The following is a 5,000-nucleotide window of genomic DNA, read 5'->3' as shown; positions in this document are numbered from 1 at the left end:
GCCATATCAGCCTGGGTACGCCCGATCTCGTCTGATCTCGGAAGCTAAGCAGGCTCGGGCATGGTTAGTACTTGGATGGGAGACCGCCTGGGAATACCAGGTGCTTTAAGCATTTTGTCCACGAGGGTATGCTCTTGCACTATTTCATCAGCAACACTGCCTTGTAGTAAGCATTTAATGATGAATTGACTAAATGTCTGTTTTATCAGACTCACTTTGACTATATATGTTGTAGCAAGAGATTGTTTCTCGCTACGGCCATACCAGCCTGGGTACGCCCGATCTCGTCTGATCTCGGAAGCTAAGCAGGGTCGGGCCTGGTTAGTACTTGGATGGGAGACCGCCTGGGAATACCAGGTGCTGTGAGCATTTTGTCCACGAGGGTGTGCTCTTGCACTATTTCATCAGCAACACTGCCTTGTAGTAAGCATTTAATGATTAATTGACTAAATGTCTGTTTTATCAGACTCACTTTGACTATATATGTTATAGCAAAAGATTGTTTCTCGCTTACGGCCATGTCAGCCTGGGTACGCCCGATCTCGTCTGATCTCGGAAGCTAAACAGGGTCGGGCCTGGTTAGTACTTGGATGGGAGACCGCCTGGGAATACCAGGTGCTGTAAGAATTTTGTCCACGAGGGTGTGCTCTTGCACTATTTCATCAGCAACACTGCCTTGTAGTAAGCATTTAATGATGAATTGACTAAATGTCTGTTTTATCAGACTCACTTTGACTATATATGTTGTAGCAAGAGATTATTTCTCGCTTACGGCCATATCAGCCTGGGTACGCCCGATCTCGTCTGATCTCGGAAGCTAAGCAGGCTCGGGCATGGTTAGTACTTGGATGGGAGACCGCCTGGGAATACCAGGTGCTTTAAGCATTTTGTCCACGAGGGTATGCTCTTGCACTATTTCATCAGCAACACTGCCTTGTAGTAAGCATTTAATGATGAATTGACTAAATGCAGCTTCCTGCCTTTTTAATAGGATCAAATTTCCTTGTGTTTTCAATTAGCATCTCCCTTGTATTTATAAGACAAACAAGAATATTTTTGCTGAATGCAGCTTGTGTGTGCTTTATGCTCCTTTGCCCTGTTCAAATGATGAAAGGAAATAAAGTTTGTATTTTATCCAACTACCTGTGCTAAAAAGTGATGGGAACAGTGTTTGTAATTTCTTCTACTTTTTCAGTGACACAAAGTTAAAGCTGCTTATCTAATTGGTGAAAATGCAATGTCTGTTTATCACACTCACTTTGACTATATATGTTGTAGCGAGAGATTGTTTCTCGCTTATGGCCATATCAGCCTGGGTACGCCTGATCTCGGAAGCTAAGCAGGGTCGGGCCTGGTTAGTACTTGGATGGGAGACCGCCTGGGAATACCAGGTGCTGTAAGCATTTTGTCCACGAGGGTGTGCTCTTGCACTATTTCATCAGCAACACTGCCTTGTAGTAAGCATTTAATGATGAATTGACTAAATGTCTGTTTTATCAGACTCACTTTGACTATATATGTTGTAGCAAGAGATTGTTTCTCGCTACGGCCATGTCAGCCTGGGTACGCCCGATCTCGTCTGATCTCGGAAGCTAAGCAGGGTCGGGCCTGGTTAGTACTTGGATGGGAGACCGCCTGGGAATACCAGGTGCTGTAAGCATTTTGTCCACGAGGGTGTGCTCTTGCACTATTTCATCAGCAACACTGCCTTGTAGTAAGCATTTAATGATGAATTGACTAAATGTCTGTTTTATCAGACTCACTTTGACTATATATGTTGTAGCAAGAGATTATTTCTCGCTTACGTCCATATCAGCCTGGGTACGCCCGATCTCGTCTGATCTCGGAAGCTAAGCAGGGTCGGGCCTGGTTAGTACTTGGATGGGAGACCGCCTGGGAATACCAGGTGCTGTAAGCATTTTGTCCACGAGGGTGTGCTCTTGCACTATTTCATCAGCAACACTGCCTTGTAGTAAGCATTTAATGATGAATTGACTAAATGCAGCTTCCTGCCTTTTTAATAGGATCAAATTTCCTTGTGTTTTCAATTAGCATCTGCCTTGTATTTATAAGACAAACAAGAATATTGTTGCTGAATGCAGCTTGTGTGTGCTTTATGCTCCTTTGCCCTGTTCAAATGATGAAAGGAAATAAAGTTTGTATTTTATCCAACTACCTGTACTAAAAAGTGATGGGAACAGTGTTTGTAATTTCTTCTACTTTTTCAGTGACACAAAGTTCAAGCTGCTTATCTAATTGGTGAAAATGCAATGTCTGTTTATCACACTCACTTTGACTATATATGTTGTAGCAAGAGATTGTTTCTCGCTTATGGCCATATCAGCCTGGGTACGCCTGATCTCGGAAGCTAAGCAGGGTCGGGCCTGGTTAGTACTTGGATGGGAGACCGCCTGGGAATACCAGGTGCTGTAAGCATTTTGTCCACGAGGGTGTGCTCTTGCACTATTTCATCAGCAACACTGCCTTGTAGTAAGCATTTAATGATGAATTGACTAAATGTCTGTTTTATCAGACTCACTTTGACTATATATGTTGTAGCAAGAGATTATTTCTCGCTTACGGCCATATCAGCCTGGGTACGCCCGATCTCGTCTGATCTCGGAAGCTAAGCAGGGTCGGGCCTGGTTAGTACTTGGATGGGAGACCGCCTGGGAATACCAGGTGCTGTAAGCATTTTGTCCACGAGGGTGTGCTCTTGCACTATTTCATCAGCAACACTGCCTTGTAGTAAGCATTTAATGATGAATTGACTAAATGTCTGTTTTATCAGACTCACTTTGACTATATATGTTGTAGCAAGAGATTGTTTCTCGCTTACGGCCATACCAGCCTGGGTACGCCCGATCTCGTCTGATCTCGGAAGCTAAGCAGGGTCGGGCCTGGTTAGTACTTGGATGGGAGACCGCCTGGGGAATACCAGGTGCTGTGAGCATTTTGTCCACGAGGGTGTGCTCTTGCACTATTTCATCAGCAACACTGCCTTGTAGTAAGCATTTAATGATTAATTGACTAAATGTCTGTTTTATCAGACTCACTTTGACTATATATGTTATAGCAAAAGATTGTTTCTCGCTTACGGCCATGTCAGCCTGGGTACGCCCGATCTCGTCTGATCTCGGAAGCTAAACAGGGTCGGGCCTGGTTAGTACTTGGATGGGAGACCGCCTGGGAATACCAGGTGCTGTAAGCATTTTGTCCACGAGGGTGTGCTCTTGCACTATTTCATCAGCAACACTGCCTTGTAGTAAGCATTTAATGATGAATTGACTAAATGTCTGTTTTATCAGACTCACTTTGACTATATATGTTGTAGCAAGAGATTATTTCTCGCTTACGGCCATATCAGCCTGGGTACGCCCGATCTCGTCTGATCTCGGAAGCTAAGCAGGGTCGGGCCTGGTTAGTACTTGGATGGGAGACCGCCTGGGAATACCAGGTGCTGTAAGCATTTTGTCCACGAGGGTGTGCTCTTGCACTATTTCATCAGCAACACTGCCTTGTAGTAAGCATTTAATGATGAATTGACTAAATGCAGCTTCCTGCCTTTTTAATAGGATCAAATTTCCTTGTGTTTTCAATTAGCATCTCCCTTGTATTTATAAGACAAACAAGAATATTTTTGCTGAATGCAGCTTGTGTGTGCTTTATGCTCCTTTGCCCTGTTCAAATGATGAAAGGAAATAAAGTTTGTATTTTATCCAACTACCTGTGCTAAAAAGTGATGGGAACAGTGTTTGTAATTTCTTCTACTTTTTCAGTGACACAAAGTTAAAGCTGCTTATCTAATTGGTGAAAATGCAATGTCTGTTTATCACACTCACTTTGACTATATATGTTGTAGCGAGAGATTGTTTCTCGCTTATGGCCATATCAGCCTGGGTACGCCTGATCTCGGAAGCTAAGCAGGGTCGGGCCTGGTTAGTACTTGGATGGGAGACCGCCTGGGAATACCAGGTGCTGTAAGCATTTTGTCCACGAGGGTGTGCTCTTGCACTATTTCATCAGCAACACTGCCTTGTAGTAAGCATTTAATGATGAATTGACTAAATGTCTGTTTTATCAGACTCACTTTGACTATATATGTTGTAGCAAGAGATTGTTTCTCGCTACGGCCATGTCAGCCTGGGTACGCCCGATCTCGTCTGATCTCGGAAGCTAAGCAGGGTCGGGCCTGGTTAGTACTTGGATGGGAGACCGCCTGGGAATACCAGGTGCTGTAAGCATTTTGTCCACGAGGGTGTGCTCTTGCACTATTTCATCAGCAACACTGCCTTGTAGTAAGCATTTAATGATGAATTGACTAAATGTCTGTTTTATCAGACTCACTTTGACTATATATGTTGTAGCAAGAGATTATTTCTCGCTTACGGCCATATCAGCCTGGGTACGCCCGATCTCGTCTGATCTCGGAAGCTAAGCAGGGTCGGGCCTGGTTAGTACTTGGATGGGAGACCGCCTGGGAATACCAGGTGCTGTAAGCATTTTGTCCACGAGGGTGTGCTCTTGCACTATTTCATCAGCAACACTGCCTTGTAGTAAGCATTTAATGATGAATTGACTAAATGCAGCTTCCTGCCTTTTAATAGGATCAAATTTCCTTGTGTTTTCAATTAGCATCTGCCTTGTATTTATAAGACAAACAAGAATATTGTTGCTGAATGCAGCTTGTGTGTGCTTTATGCTCCTTTGCCCTGTTCAAATGATGAAAGGAAATAAAGTTTGTATTTTATCCAACTACCTGTACTAAAAAGTGATGGGAACAGTGTTTGTAATTTCTTCTACTTTTTCAGTGACACAAAGTTCAAGCTGCTTATCTAATTGGTGAAAATGCAATGTCTGTTTATCACACTCACTTTGACTATATATGTTGTAGCAAGAGATTGTTTCTCGCTTATGGCCATATCAGCCTGGGTACGCCTGATCTCGGAAGCTAAGCAGGGTCGGGCCTGGTTAGTACTTGGATGGGAGACCGCCTGGGA

At 43.8% G+C, this 5,000-nt stretch overlaps 10 non-coding genes and 6 pseudogenes across 10 annotated transcripts in view; all 16 read left to right on the top strand.

Moving 5' to 3' along the window:
* Positions 1 to 112, top strand: part of LOC123736638 (5S ribosomal RNA) — a 119-nt gene extending 7 nt beyond the window's left edge. The window contains exon 1 of the ribosomal RNA XR_006766321.1: positions 1 to 112. This exon is cut by the window's left edge and continues 7 nt beyond it. This is a non-coding gene — a ribosomal RNA (5S ribosomal RNA).
* A 139-nt stretch (positions 113 to 251) lies between these two features.
* LOC123736698 (5S ribosomal RNA) lies at positions 252 to 369 on the top strand. The gene has a single exon (XR_006766380.1). It is a non-coding gene; the product is annotated as a 5S ribosomal RNA (ribosomal RNA).
* A 139-nt stretch (positions 370 to 508) lies between these two features.
* Positions 509 to 627, top strand: LOC123736694 (5S ribosomal RNA). Its single transcript, XR_006766377.1, has one exon. It is a non-coding gene; the product is annotated as a 5S ribosomal RNA (ribosomal RNA).
* Positions 628 to 766: 139 nt separating this feature from the next.
* LOC123736637 (5S ribosomal RNA) lies at positions 767 to 885 on the top strand. The gene has a single exon (XR_006766320.1). It is a non-coding gene; the product is annotated as a 5S ribosomal RNA (ribosomal RNA).
* A 409-nt stretch (positions 886 to 1,294) lies between these two features.
* Positions 1,295 to 1,403, top strand: LOC123736795 (uncharacterized; annotated as a pseudogene).
* A 139-nt stretch (positions 1,404 to 1,542) lies between these two features.
* LOC123736743 (uncharacterized) lies at positions 1,543 to 1,660 on the top strand (annotated as a pseudogene).
* A 139-nt stretch (positions 1,661 to 1,799) lies between these two features.
* On the top strand, positions 1,800 to 1,918 carry LOC123736645 (5S ribosomal RNA). Its single transcript, XR_006766328.1, has one exon. It is a non-coding gene; the product is annotated as a 5S ribosomal RNA (ribosomal RNA).
* A 409-nt stretch (positions 1,919 to 2,327) lies between these two features.
* LOC123736794 (uncharacterized) lies at positions 2,328 to 2,436 on the top strand (annotated as a pseudogene).
* Positions 2,437 to 2,575: 139 nt separating this feature from the next.
* LOC123736485 (5S ribosomal RNA) lies at positions 2,576 to 2,694 on the top strand. The gene has a single exon (XR_006766169.1). It is a non-coding gene; the product is annotated as a 5S ribosomal RNA (ribosomal RNA).
* Positions 2,695 to 2,833: 139 nt separating this feature from the next.
* On the top strand, positions 2,834 to 2,953 carry LOC123736649 (5S ribosomal RNA). The gene has a single exon (XR_006766332.1). It is a non-coding gene; the product is annotated as a 5S ribosomal RNA (ribosomal RNA).
* A 139-nt stretch (positions 2,954 to 3,092) lies between these two features.
* Positions 3,093 to 3,211, top strand: LOC123736635 (5S ribosomal RNA). The gene has a single exon (XR_006766318.1). It is a non-coding gene; the product is annotated as a 5S ribosomal RNA (ribosomal RNA).
* Positions 3,212 to 3,350: 139 nt separating this feature from the next.
* On the top strand, positions 3,351 to 3,469 carry LOC123736484 (5S ribosomal RNA). The gene has a single exon (XR_006766168.1). It is a non-coding gene; the product is annotated as a 5S ribosomal RNA (ribosomal RNA).
* A 409-nt stretch (positions 3,470 to 3,878) lies between these two features.
* LOC123736793 (uncharacterized) lies at positions 3,879 to 3,987 on the top strand (annotated as a pseudogene).
* A 139-nt stretch (positions 3,988 to 4,126) lies between these two features.
* LOC123736742 (uncharacterized) lies at positions 4,127 to 4,244 on the top strand (annotated as a pseudogene).
* A 139-nt stretch (positions 4,245 to 4,383) lies between these two features.
* LOC123736483 (5S ribosomal RNA) lies at positions 4,384 to 4,502 on the top strand. Its single transcript, XR_006766167.1, has one exon. It is a non-coding gene; the product is annotated as a 5S ribosomal RNA (ribosomal RNA).
* Positions 4,503 to 4,910: 408 nt separating this feature from the next.
* Positions 4,911 to 5,000, top strand: part of LOC123736792 (uncharacterized) — a 109-nt pseudogene continuing 19 nt past the window's right edge.

This window comes from Salmo salar, unplaced genomic scaffold, assembly GCF_905237065.1.
Source record: "Salmo salar unplaced genomic scaffold, Ssal_v3.1, whole genome shotgun sequence".
NCBI classification, from domain to species: Eukaryota; Metazoa; Chordata; class Actinopteri; order Salmoniformes; family Salmonidae; genus Salmo; species Salmo salar.
The sequence above is the reverse complement of the archived record's forward strand: the minus strand, read 5'-3'. Positions and strand labels throughout refer to the sequence as shown.